We start from the raw sequence: 14,706 nt of genomic DNA on the forward strand, positions 1-14,706 counted from the left end.
CTACAGGAATAGAAGCGTGTGTAGACATCAAGCTATTTTCTGGCGGCGTGTGAGTGCTCGAAGCTATTTCCTTTAGATCCTGCAATTATATCTTTTTGTTTCTTGTTTTCACTAGTTAGGCTTAATGGAAAACAACAACAAAATGAGAGATCTTTATGAACTTTATCTTGAATTAGGACATGATGTGTTTGAAGAGAGAATTAAAAAACCCATGGAACTTTATATGCATGCTAATGGGAATGTTATTAGTATGAATGCTTTGAACACCATTGTTGCTAATGCTATGGAAAATTCTAAGCTTGGGGAAGCTGGTTTTGATGAGCATGATATTTTTAGTCCCCCAAGTTTTGAGGAGAAAATTTTCTTTGATGATACTTTACCTCCTATTTATGATGATTATAATGATAGTGGTATTTTGGTGCCACCTACTATGGAGGATAAAGTTTATTATGATTATACCATGCCTGCAATTGATGATGATTACAATGATGGTTATGGTAGTTTTACTCCCACTATTACTAATAAAATTGATTATGCTTATGTGGAGAGTAATAATTTTATGCATGTAGCTCATGATAAGAATGTTTCATGTGATAGTTATATTGTTGAGTTTGTTCATGATGCTACTGAAAGTTATTATGAGAGAGGGAAACATGGTTATATGCATCTTAATAATATTAAGTTTCCCCTCTTTATGTTGAGAATCTTGAAGTTGCGCTTGTGTTGCCTTTCTATGCTTGTTGCATTATGCTTACATGACTTGTTTATTTACAAGATTCCTTTTCATAGGAAGTGGGTTAGACTTAAAAGTGTTTCTTATTTGCTTTTGATGCTCTCTTTTGCTTCAACTCTTATTTCTTGCGCGAGCATCATTAAAATTACTCGAGCCCATCTTAATGGCTATAAAGAAAGCACTTCTTGGGAGATAACCCATGTTTTTATTTTGCTACTGTTTTGTTGTGTCTTGGAAGTTGTTACTACTGTAGCAACCTCTCCTTATCTTTATTTTATTGCATTGTTGTGCCAAGTAAAGTCTTTGATAGTAAGGTTGATACTAGATTTGGATTACTGCGCAGAAACAGATTTCTTACTGTCACGAAATTGAGCAGCCCCATCTGTAGGCAACTCAGAAAAATCTGCCAATTTACGTGCGTGATCCTCAGATATGTACGCAACTTTCATTCAATTTGAGCTTTCTCATCTGAGCAAGTTGAGTGCCCCTGAAAAATTCGTCTTTACAGACTGTTCTGTTTTGATAGATTCTGCCTTTTATTTCGCATTGCCTCTTTTGCTATGTTGAATGGATTTCTTTGTTCCATTAACTTCCAGTAGCTTTGGGCAATGTCCAGAAGTGTTAAGAATGATTGTGTTACCTCTGAACATGTGAATTTTTGATTATGCACTAACTCTCTAATGAGTTTGTTTCGAGTTTGGTGTGGAGGAAGTTTTCAAGGGTCAAGAGAGGTGGATGATATACTATGATCAAGAAGAGTGAAAAGTCTAAGCTTGGGGATGCCCCCGTGGTTCATCCCTGCATATTTCAAGAAGACTCAAACGTTTAAGCTTGGGGATGCCCAAGGCACCCCTTCTTCATCAACAACTTATCAGGTCATCTCTAGTGAAACTATATTTTTATTCCATCACATCTTATGTACTTTACTTGGAGCGTCTGTGTGTTTTTATTTTCGTTTTGTTATTTTCATTCTCTGAATAAATTCATGCTTGTGTGGGAGAGAGACACGCTCCGCTTTTTCATATGAACACTGGTGTTCTTAGTTCTATCTTTAATGTTCATGGCGGAGTTTAAAACCGCTTCGTTAATTGCTATTTGGTTGGAAACAGAAAATGCTTCATGTGGTAATTGTTATATGGTCTTGAATAATTTGATACTTGACAATTGTTGTGCTCAAATAGATCATGTTTAAGCTCTTGCATCATGTACTTTGCACCTATTAATGAAGAACTACTGTAGAGCTTGTTGAAATTTGGTTTGCATGATTGGTCTCTCTAAAGTCTAGATATTTTCTCGGTGAAGTGTTTGAACAACAAGGAAGACAGAGTGTAGAGTCTTATAATGCTTGCAATATGTTCTTATGTAAGTTTTGCTGTACCGGTTCATACTTGTGTTTGCTTCAAACAACCTTGCTAGCCAAAGCCTTGTACTGAGAGGGAATGCTTCTCGTGCATCCAAAATCTTGAGCCAAACCTATGCCATTTGTGTCCACCATACCTACCTACTATGTGGTATTTTTCTGCCATTCCAAGTAAATACTTCATGTGCTACCTTTAAATAATTCAAAAGCTATTATCTCTTATTTGTGTCAATGTTTTATAGCTCATGAGGAAGTATGTGGTGTTTATCTGTCAACCTTGTCATTTACTTCTGACAGACTTTCACCAATGGACTAGTGGCATATCCGCTTATTCAATAATTTTGCAAAAAGAGTTGTCAATGGGGTGCCCAACCCCAATTAATTAACTTGCATTAATAATTCTCTTCACATGCTTTGCCCTGATCTATCAGTAAGCAACTTAATTTTGCAAATAGACACTCCTCCATGGTATGTGAATGTTGGAAGGCACCCGAGGATTCGGTTAGCCATGGCTTGTGTAAGCAAAAGGTTGGGAGGAGTGTCATCAATAATGAAACTAAAATACATGTGTAAACAAAAGAGAAGAGGGATGATCTACCTTGCTGGTAGAGATAACGTCCTTCATGGGAGCCGCTCTTGAAAGTCTGGTTGATAAGGTAGTTAGAGTACCCGCTACTATTCTTTGACAACAACAAACACCTCTCAAAACTTTACTTTTATGCTCTCTATATGATTTCAAAACTTGAAAAGCTCTAGCACATGATTTAATCCCTGCTTCCCTCTGCGAAGGGCCTTTCTTTTACTTTATGTTGAGTCAGTTTACCTACTCCTTTCTATCTTGGAAGCAAACACTTGTGTCAACCGTGCATTGATTCTTACATGTTTACTTATTGCACTTGTTATATTGCTTTATGTTGACAACTATCCATGAGATATACATGTTACAAGTTGAAAGCAATTGCTGAAACTTAATCATCCTTTGTGTTGCTTCAATGCCTTCTACTTTGAATCTATTGCTTTACAAGTTAACTCTTATGCAAGACTTACTGATGCTTGTCTTGAAAGTACTATTCATAAAAAGTCTTTACTATATGATTCAGTTGTTTAATCATCATCTTTACCATTGCTTTGAATCACTTCATTCATCTTATATGCTTTACAACAAAGATGATTAAGATTATGTTGGTAGCATGTCACTTCAGTAAATTATTCTTGTTATCGTTTACCTACTCGAGGGCGAGTAGGAACTAAGCTTTGAGGATGCTTGATACGTCTCCAACGTATCTATAATTTCTTATGTTCCATGCTAGTTTTATGATAATACCTACATGTTTTATTCATACTTTATATCGTTTTGATGCATTTTCTGGAACTAACCTATTAACAAGATGCCGGAGTGCCGCCTCCGTTTTCCGCTGTTTTTGGTTTCAGTAAATCTTACACAGGAAATATTCTCGGAATTGGACGAAACAAAAGGCCACGTTCCTATTTTTCCAGGGGCTTCACGGAGTCCGAAGGAGAGATGAAGGAGGGCCACGAGGAGCCCACACCATAGGGGGGCGCGGGCCACCCCCTGGCCGCGCACCTGGTGGGGAGCCCACCTCGGGACTCCACCGACATCGCCCCTTCGCCTATAAAGTCTCCCAGATGTGAAAACCCTAAAGAGATAAGCCACGGGACGAGAAAAGTTACGCAGCCGCCGCCATCGCGAAGCTAAGTTTGGGGGACAGAAGTCTCTGTTCCGGCACGCCGCCGGGACAGGGAATTGCCCCCGGAAGGCATCTCCATCGACACCATCGCCATCTTCATCGCCATTGCTGTCTCCTATGATGAGGAGGGAGTAGTTCTACCTCGAGGCTAAGGGCTCTACCGGTAGCTATGTGGTTAATCTCTCTCTCATGTACCTCAATACAATGATCTCATGAGCTGCCTTACATGATTGAGATCCATATGATGAGCTTTGTATCACTATTAATCTATGTGCTACTCTAGTGATGTTATTAAAGTAGTCTATTCCTCCTTCATGATGTAAAGGTGACGGTGTGTGCATCATGTAGTACTTGGCGTAGGTTATGATTGTAATCTCTTGTAGATTATGGAGTTAACTATTACTATGATAGTATTGATGTGATCTATTCCCCCTTTCATAGCTTAAAGGTGACAGTGTGTATGCTATGTTAGTACTCGGTCTAAATTGCAACGGTCTATTATGCCCTAGAGGTTATTTAAATATGAACACCAAATGTTGTGGAGCTTGTTAACTCCGGCTTGAGGGAGCTCCTGTAGCCCTACACAATGAATGGTGTTTGTTATCAAACAAGAGAGTGTATGTAGCACAAGTGAGGAGAAGTTATTTATTTGTTATGTGATCAATGTTGAGAGTGTCCACTAGTGAAAGTATGATCCCTAGGCCTTGTTTCCAAATACTGCAAACATCGCTTGTTTACTGTTTTACTGCATATTTACTTCCTGCAATATTACCACCATCTATACCACCTGTATTTTACTTCTCTTCGTCGAACTAGTGCACCTATACATCCGACAAGTGTATTAGGTGTGTTGGGGACACAAGAGACTTCTTGTATCTTAATTGGCGAGGTTGCTTGAGAGGAATATCTTTGACCTCTACCTCCCCGAGTTCGATAAACCTTGGGTGATTCACTTAAGGGAAACTTGCTGCTGTTCTACAAACCTCTGCTCTTGGAGGCCCAACACTGTCTACAGGAATAGAAGCGTGCGTAGACATCAAGGTGTTGACAGTAGACATCAAGGTGTTGACAGTAGACACCGACCGGTGTATCGCCTTGCACCGTGTTCCGAAGCTCGGTGTGGAGATTGTTGGCGCGAGCGTCGACGTTGTCCTGGAAGAGCTGACGAAGGGCTGTTCAGAGATCGGCGGCGGAGGCACCATCACGGTGCACGAGATTGAAGATTTCCGTGGAGACTCGCATGTAAATCCATTGGACAACGGCGAGATCATCCTTGACCCACTGTGGATCATGGGGTTGAGGGCGAGCGTCGGCAGCAACGTGAGAGCGGAGATTGCATCGCCCGAGGTGGACGTCGAAGAGGTGACGCCAATGGTAGTAGTTGTGAGCAGCGAGGTCTAGAGTTATGGGGATATAGGGGCTAATATCGGCGATAGTGTCGGTAAAGGAGATCACGGTGGTGGTGGTAGGAGGGGGTTTGGCAGAGGTGGATGGTTTTGCGGCGGCGGCGGCCATGGCGTCGCGCCACTCGAAGAAGCCCGAGGGGGCGGCGGCGGCGGGGTAGGGGGCGTGGGAGCCATGCCCTAGAATCGGAACTAATTTGATACCATGTAGAATTGTATAGGATTGATAATTGATGATAGATTGTGCCGGTTACAAGAGGATTATATAGGAACCTAGGCACCGACCTAGTCCTATTACAAATCGACTAGGACTCTTAAACCTAATACAACTTATATTCTAACAATTTGTAAGCCCAACACTTCGTATGAATGCTACTCCTAGACTCTTCAAGTCCTTCCCGCGTTTAAAAACAATAATACGGGGAGCACTCTAGTAGAGTGCTAGGTGGATCCCAATTGGACCAGATCAAGCTGAGTAATAACGAATTGGGTCAACGGGATGAACAAATTCTGACATCAAATGAAAAAAAACAAGGAGAGAAACTGCGAGGTGACTAGTCCAAAACATAAAATTAGCTTACAAAACCTGGATTAAATAATGTAGTCCACATAAAAACATTTTTAATGAAATAATTTGTCAAAAACAAAGTAGGAGATTCTCCATAACTTGATTTACACTAGATATTTCCGCTCCATATTTTTTACATACCAGGTTAGCTTGCATAATTCCATGCATTTCACATTCCTGCTCATACAGTTACTCATGTTCTCCCTCACACCTATAATTTGTGTTGCGGATTTGGATATATCTAAACACATTTTATATATAAATGCATCCGAATCTACAACAAGAACTATGAAATGGAGGGACTACTTGCCAATGCAGCGTATGTAAGAGCATGTACAACGCTAGCCTCCTTCCCGGGCGCTTCAGCTGTCGGTTACAGCATGTATGTAAGCGCCGGCCGCTTGGTGGCCGAATTTTGTATGGACTTTCCTAGCGCTAGCCGCTTAGTTACGCGTCGATGCTAGATAAACGGCCAGGAATGGGGCAAAACGGCCAGGAAATAATCCCTGGGGTCTCTGCCTAAGCACCCAGTTGTACATGCCCTAACCTTCACTCCTCGGGAACTTCAAATCTTGTAGTCATGGCAGTTGTGTATTGCTATTACTCCCTTTGTTCACAATTAGTTCACGTTTTGGATTTACTTAAAATCAAACTTTTGTAAAAGTTTGACTAAATATTTAGGGAAAAATATTAACATCCACAATGTTAACGTTGTCGTATTTGAATCAGCATAAGCTATATTTCCTACTATATATGTGCATTTGATATTATAATTGTTGTTATTTTTCACTACACTTTTAGTCAAACTTGATAGTGATTGGCTTTAAGAGAAGCTAGAACGCAAAGTGAATAAAAAACAGAGGGAGTACTACATACAGTGTGACATGCATTCCTTGTTACTTACTCCTTTTAATTTGTATTCAAATTATTTGATGGAGAGGAATCCTTGAATCGAGGCATTGGGATCTTCTTGCCTGCTTGCACTAGGAATTACCGCCGTGGATTGCACGCATGCGTTTAGAATATGGGCAAAGTTTCCCTGTTTCCCTCCCGATTGAGGCCTGTCACGATCTGGATTCAAATTAATGCCCCCCGCTAGCACAAGCTGTTCTTAATCACCATTCAAACCGTGGCTGCTGAAGTTTAGTGGTTGTTTGAGACGCCATGGCTTAGCGAGCTTGCCACTAAATATTGTCACGCCTTTGGACGACACAGTACGGAGAAGATACCTCTTTTATTTTTTGAGATAGAGAAGATATCTCGGAATGAAAGACTTTACACGAGGATTACATTTTCCGAGAACACGAGGATTACATTCAGGTACATTTTTTTTACAACCCGTAATCAGAAGATCAGAACTAATCGATCATTCTCGTGGGCCTTGATGCTATTTGGGCCCACGATAGCCTAGCCCAGCCCAGCGTGGCTGTTCCGAGGCCGGCCCCTTCCGCTCACTCTTGGTCTGCTGGCTCTCGTCTCCCTCCCTCGCAGCCAAGAACAGCTTGCAGAATCCAGAATCAAGATCGATCTGACCGAGGCCGCCACGGCGGGCGCGTCCCTGAGAAAACTTTTGCCACCTCGCCATACTCTCCTCCTCGCCGGCATTTCCCCCTTGCTTCCTTCGGCGTCGCCGTCCGGTGCACCGGCCACGATGCAACCGGCGCTGCTCCGTCGGCGGTTGCGCATGGATGCACGTCGCCGTACTCCGCCCCACGCCTGCGAAGCGAAGCGCGCGGAACCGAAGGATAGAAGCGGGAGAGGCGGCGGACGCTTGAGGTGAGTTGGACTGAACCTGGGGTGGGGTGAACTGAATAGTCCCACATCGCTAGTTGGCTGCGATTCGCACCGATATATAAACGTCCTTCTCAGCGAGGGTATCACCAAGTAGAATAGGGATAGAGTAGTGTAGGTGTGTATAGGGTTAGGGTTAGGGCGCGTGTAGAGGGGGGGAGCTATGCACCGGGGGCGCAGGGGTAGGGGGGAGGGTATGCCCGGCGGGACGGCCGGGGCGGGGTAGGGGGAGGAGGCTATGCGAGCCTCGACACAGGGGGGCGGCTACAGGGGGGAGCTATGCCTCTCAGAACTATGGTCCTATAGGGGGGTTTGGGGGGTTCAAATCGTTTACTTACTTCTCCTCTATGGTCCTATAATTCTTCTACTTGTAATGAAATCCTTTTTTTTCATTCCGAGAAATTACTTTTCCCACTGACAATGCTTTTGCGTGTTCAACAATGACAATGCTTCGTGGTCAATGTTCTTGTGTTTGGAGCATGTGGGAAGAAAACTACAGAAGGGTAAAAGGATAAGTAGATGGGACATCTACTAGCTCAGGTATCATCATGACTATGTTATTTGACCAGATTATTTCATATTCTCTTGATGTTATATGGCTTCAACAGTAGTAAGATTTTGTAAAAATGTGAGCAGCAAATACTCTTCTAGAACTTGGTTTTGCATTTTAGTAGACGGTCCTAATGAAATTAGTGCTAGAAGAAAATTCATTGACAAGAAAGAACACTAGAGCAGCAAGAAAATGTGAGAAAGGTTCCGGTGAGCACTGCAAGTTCTCATCACCCAGTTTGTTTTGAGACCAGCGGTGCCATGCCGGTTCTGTGTTGATGTTCATATTATATATGCTGGTTTTGCGCCATTTCTGACTTTTGGTTTTTTACCATTTCATCACTGCCCCAGAAAGTGCGGGGGTGTAGCCAGCTTAATTCATTTGTGATTCGCACCGATATATAAACGTCCTTCTCGGCGAGGGTATCAGTCCAAGTAGAATAGGGATAGAGTAGAATAGGTGTGTATAGGGTTAGGGTTAGGGCGCGGGTAGAGGGGGGGAGCTATGCACCGGGGGCGCGGGAATAGGGGGGAGCTATGCCCCAGGCGACGGTGGGGGCAGGGGTAGGGGGGAGGGTATGCCCGGCGGGACGGCTGGGGGCGCGGGGTAGGTAGGGGGAGGGAGGCCTATGCGAGCCTCGACACAGGGGGGGCGGCTAAGGGGGGAGCTATGCCTCTCAGAACTATGGTCCTAAAGGGGGGTTTGGGGGGTTCAAATTCACCCCCTACCTCTCAGAGCTATGCCTCCTTTCCTTCCAGTATCTAAAATATAAAATATAAATCCCCCCCTATGAAATCCCCCTTTTTTTTTTCTTCCGACAGGCATGGAAAATTACTTCACCCGTACTGTTTTAATCGACATATGTAATGGGCGGCGTCGATTAAATATGAACCGAGGTAGTAGAATGAACTTTTGCAAATATAACTTTCTAGAATAAACTTCATGGCTATGTTAATTGACCAGATTATTTTATATTCTTTTGTGTTATATGTCTTCAACAGTAGGAAAAATACGGCCAGGAATCAAAATAGTCATTCTACTACTTGGTTTTGCATTTTAGTAGACGGTCTTGATGAAAGATAATCCATAGAAAAAGGAAGAAAAGGTGTCAACGGTTCTTGTGAGCACTACAAGTTCTCAGGAGTCAGTTTGTTCTGGGACCAGGAGTGCCATGTCGGTTTTGTGTTGATGTTTGTACTATGCCGGTTTTGCATGTTCGTGAGCACTACAAAGTACACAAGCATGAAATACTTCTAGTATACCGGAAAAGGAACACTTACAATTAAAATAATTCGGTTCTTCTCATACGAAATCCATCGTTTTTTTCTCATATTTGGTTAGAGCAAGAGATACAGCGATGATTACCTGTTCTTGTGTTGGGTTTGTTGGAGTATGTGAGAAGATAACTAAGAAAAGATAAAAAAAGATATTATCTTGTTTCTTCTAGCTGATGTAGACCTATTTTTAAATTCTAGCTGATGCAGACCTTGTTTCTAACAAGAAACTTCATGGCTATGTGCCTTATTCCTTAATGTCATATGGCTTCAACGTTAGTAGGTACAGTAGTACTCCCTTCGTTCCACGAAATATGTTGAAGATTTGTGTAAATTCGGATGCATCTAGACACTAAAAAGTACCTATATACATCTAAATTTTGACAAATCTCAGATATGTTCCATGGGATGGAGGGAGTAAAATATATGTGCAGGAACCTGAACCTTCACATTATTAGCACATGTTTTGTTCATCGCTGAAGATCTCGCATGTGACCTATAACCCTGATGCGTTGGTGGTTTGGGTATTCCACGTTAATTTGTGTAATGTTTCCAGATGTGAGATTTACTGATATTTATTAACACAAATGTTAAACTATGAACTCCATGAAAATGATTATTCTCTGATGGAATAAATGACAGAAATTTGTAAGGTTTCTTAATATTGGTGAGATTCCTTTCTTCTTGGTAGAAGTAGGAGCTCATCAATGGTTATGCTGCATTAGTTGGTGACTTGGTGTTGACATTGAAACTTCATAGTCCTCTAGAATAATTTTAGACATTAGAGCAACCATAGCAATGCCGTAAATTTGGGTAGTTACAACTTATTTACAGCCTACTCTAAATTTTGTTACACAGTTTTACAGGCCTTGCACTTCTGCAGAGCGTGTGCAAAGTCAGACGCTCCACAATCGGGTCTCTATTTTTTCTGCATTTCTTATTTCGCTGAACGCCTTATGGGTGCTGGGGTCGGTAAGGATGGACGGCTCAAGAGGTGTGTTCGGCGGTGACAGACGGTGGCGTCACACCGCTCAAGACGGAGGTGATCGCTTCCACTCGGGGTAGCAGTGGGCAGAGAAGCGACAGATTTGCCAGACGTAGTTCGCCTGACCGTTTGGGCCCTTCCCATCGTCTTCTGCACTAAAGCCGACATGAAGGCTGTGGCTGTGGTGGACCGGCGTCGTGATGGAAGTAGCCGCCAGGGGTACCTTCCAGTGTAGAGAATGGGACCCTATGACCTCTAGGCCATTGTAGAAGCATAGTTTGCTCCACCAAACCTTGTTAACAAACAATTTGATGCCAAATTATGCTTGCCGGATAATGAAATGTGCATTACCTGCATAAAACTACAGATGCGAGGTACAAAATTATCAACCTATGCATATTACTGCAGTGCTAAATGCTCCCTATTTTCTTTGATCTGACATAAGAATATCTACTTGTCCAGTGTGGCTCATATCGTATCTTACATGAAGAGTCCTGGGATGCCCATGCCCCTAAACATGCTATGACAGAAGAATACTAGTTTCGTTAGGCAAGAAAGGTCAAGAACAACACAAGCGCTATAAACTGGACTCTTAATTAGCTACTAACATTTAGGTTACTATGAAAATAATTTGGTACTTATTTTTCTTCAGTTAAGATAACATGATGTTTCACCTACCTACTGTCATATTCATTGTGTGCTCACCTACTCCTATTTCAAAGGCAAGTGGATGAAATATATTTATGCACATTTCTTCTCACCTATATATATATATATATATATATATAACCACGGTGACATCTCCTGGCTGGAAAGGGTAAAGATGAGAGCACAATGCAAGCTTCACATCTAGTTTGAAAGTTATAGCCTAGCAAGAATTTCCTATATTGCACGGAAAGAGAAACGTAAAAATTGTACAAATGTTGGGAATGAGTGGAACTAGAAACAGTCTCTTTGGGTGTGTTTGAAATCCGTGGCAGGTTTGCAGCTCACTCTTCATACAATTAATTTGTTCATATGGAATCGGATCTCGCAGGCAATGGTTTACTTACAGTGCTATGTGTTGAACAAGTTAATTTGTACAGATGATTTTAGATGTCGGAGGCAATGGTTTGTGCTTATAATGCTATGCGTTAAACATATACTTCTGAGACAATAAGCATATAATAGGACTAGAAATTAAAACCAGTCATTACCTTCGCTCGGTAATATGCTTATTTATTTGAAATTTGTGCCTCAAGTGCTTGCAATTTTTTTCATGTATGAATCTGTATGAACCGAATCTCTATTTCTATTGTGTAGGCACAAATTTTGGGCGTTGGACATTGATTCCCTTGAGCATTCATACCCTGCTATGACAATATATATATCACAGTAGACAAAAAGAGATTTGCTGATATTACTGAATGTCTTCTACATGTTTTATTCTAGAATGTAGATTGTGGTTTTGAAGTGCATCCATCTCAAAAGCTAAGATACACACAACGGTTCTTAGGTGCAGGAAAGCATTATTGAATTAAGACACTGGTATAGGAATACTAGTAGAGTTCTACATTGAATTTTTAGCTCATACTTTTCTGTAAAGTAGTGTCAGAAAATGTGCCTATCTAAATTTACTGTCTTTTTCCATCTTAATCATGCTATTCTTGAGAATATAAATTATTGTGCACTAGGAGTTTCCGCCCAGCCTAATTGAGATGCAAGAAATTCATTGGTTTTCTGTTTCATTTGCACAAGACGATCTGACCACATCAATATTATGTGATTCCAGTTTAAAGGAAGGGCTGCAGGAGCAGGAGTCAATTCTATGGTAACGACAGTAATGTGCCTATATCTTTTTCATGGATAGAATATGAAAAAATGACTGTTTGATCTCCATATAGGTAAGGGTTTTCAGCTTTGAGTTTGAGTATGCAGCAGCTATTTGAGTTTGAGTAGTTTGGCTAGATGGAACACTGAGTTTACATTGTTGTAACTACTTGAGTTTCCGTATACAGTTTTGCTGAAAGGCAAGCGACCAAGTACCTGACTGTTGCTCGGATGGCTACACCCAATTGGTTCATCTCCGTCAGCGCAGCCCCTTTTAGAGGTGAGGCACTCATCTTTAGATTGGAGAAATGGCAAAATACCAAATACACCAGAGCAGTTCATAATAAAAATGTTGTGTTTTCAAGAAAATAAAGTGCAGCTCATTAATCTGTGTTTTGAGTCTAAGGAGCAAAATTAATTGTGTATAATTTCCATTTATTGCAATTTGAATGTTTACCCTTATGTTCATTCGAATATTATAGTACGGTTTAATCTTTCATGGTCTGCTAGCTTACTTACATAAATGTAATTTTCTTATATATATGGCATAGTTAGCTTAGTTGGCAATTCATAACTATGAAAGTATGAAGCTTCAACTATGTTCGGCAAACAAGGTTATATTGAAGCTTGGACATACCAGAGAATCAGAGAACCAAGCTGACGGGATGTATATACCAGGAAATCAAAGAACCAGTCTACAAGCATCTATTTTGTCCACGACGATCACCACACTGGGAATGTAAAATATAAACCATCCATCTACCACTGCCACAAGTATCTATCACCACAGATAATCTATGTTAGTTTCATGGAAAAACACTTGGTTAGTATAGATCATTGTTGTACTACTGTAATATCGACAATCCCTCCATAATTGTAAGTACCCCTCTTGGTTTTCTATCATGGCTACTAAACAGCTATTTGCTTTGAATTCCGACACGTGAATATATAGATCGAACATGACTCAGTGCTGATAATCAAATGTGCATGTCTGTGTTTGAGTTAAACTGCTAATGACAGCTTGATGGATGAGAGTCAAGCTACATGTGTGTCAAGCGCTTTGTTGTAGCAATTGTGCGAGTGTTTGGCTCTACATACTTGAGAGCCCCCATGTTGAAGACACGGCTAGACTTTTTGGAGGTGAACAAGGCTCGGGGATTACAGTTTGTTCGGTTGTGGGCATAGCATGGACTATTACAAGGGCATAAAAAGGATTCTACTAGAATCCTTGAAGCCATGGCCGATCACGAGACGGATTTGGCATGCATTCTTTGAAATGCCTGGTTTGGCATGCATTCTTTGAAATGCCTAGGTCGTGCAATGACCGCAATGTTCTTCAACTGTCACCATTTATGACAAGGACTGCATTGTTCAATGGTGGAGTTTGATGCAAATGGCCACAAATATCAATATGGCTATTATCTTGCAAACAGCATCTATCTAAGGTGTCAAACATTTGTGAAACCGGTTCACAAACCATCGAAAATGAAACAACTTAAATTTCACAATGGATAAGTGGTGCCTAGGAAAAATATAGATAAAGCATTTGATGCAAATCCAAATTTCTATTGTGAGAGAACCGGCTAGATTTTGGAACTAAGATTGCTTTTGATACATGGTGAACGCTTCTGGCATCATGTATAACATGATCATAGAGGATGATCACTACAAAGATGTAGAATAATCCTACTATGACTTGATTGGTGTTTCGTGTGCAAGCGAGGAGGAGATAATCAGATAAGAGAGGGTGGCACGTTTGATTGCCTCGTATCATTTGATCCAGTGCACTGAGGTGCATGATGAGCTTCAACATCATCTCATCGAGGAGTGGTGAAAATGGCATGGTCAAAAAAATTAGTGTCTACTTATTTGTATGTTTGTTGTCTGTATTGTTGATGAATAAGTTTGTTATTTTTGTTTGAGATGTAATAATAACTAGATAATTTATTGTACATTTATCTTTGTTTATTTGATCTTGATGATTCTATAGGTGCATGTCTATTGTTTGCGCCGGTTCCGCACGCTGTAATTTGCAGCGTCCGATATAGGGTTGTTTTTTGCAGCTTTTCACGCACTGGAAAATACCGCATGCGGTGAAGATCGTGGTGCTGCGCGTTGTATCGGTGTATCGGGCTACAGCGCGCTGGAAGTTGCTCTAACGCTAACCATTTTAAGAAGAATCTTGTGCAAACCAAATTCTCCTCTTTCTTGCACGTGTCTTGTTTACTTTAAGCAAGTGACGGAGGCATTCAGCTGACCCTGACAAGGGCATGCACATATGTAATAGAGTAGGTTGAATAATTTCTTTTTTTTAATCAAGAAACCCCAATTATAAATGTAAAGAATTTTAGTCCACGGAAGAAAAAACATATACAATTTTATGGTAATTTAAGGGCACATAGCCATGTGGTCTTTCCGAGCAAAGTAAAACAATGTAGTTCCTCTGCTTGTGTATGGAAGTCCCCCCTAACGGTTTGAACCTAACTTTAAACATAAATTTAACTACGCAACATAATATGTTTGT

The 14,706-nt window shown here is 41.2% G+C and overlaps 1 long non-coding RNA gene across 1 annotated transcript; it reads left to right on the forward strand.

Moving 5' to 3' along the window:
• The first annotated feature begins 8,911 nt into the window (after nucleotides 1–8,911).
• LOC124673997 lies at nucleotides 8,912–13,114 on the forward strand. The gene is made up of 3 exons (XR_006992902.1): nucleotides 8,912–12,256; nucleotides 12,371–12,462; nucleotides 12,797–13,114. It is a non-coding gene; the product is annotated as an uncharacterized LOC124673997 (long non-coding RNA).
• The last annotated feature ends 1,592 nt before the right edge of the window (nucleotides 13,115–14,706 follow it).

This window comes from Lolium rigidum, chromosome 1 (assembly GCF_022539505.1).
Source record: "Lolium rigidum isolate FL_2022 chromosome 1, APGP_CSIRO_Lrig_0.1, whole genome shotgun sequence".
Classification (NCBI taxonomy): Eukaryota; Viridiplantae; Streptophyta; class Magnoliopsida; order Poales; family Poaceae; genus Lolium; species Lolium rigidum.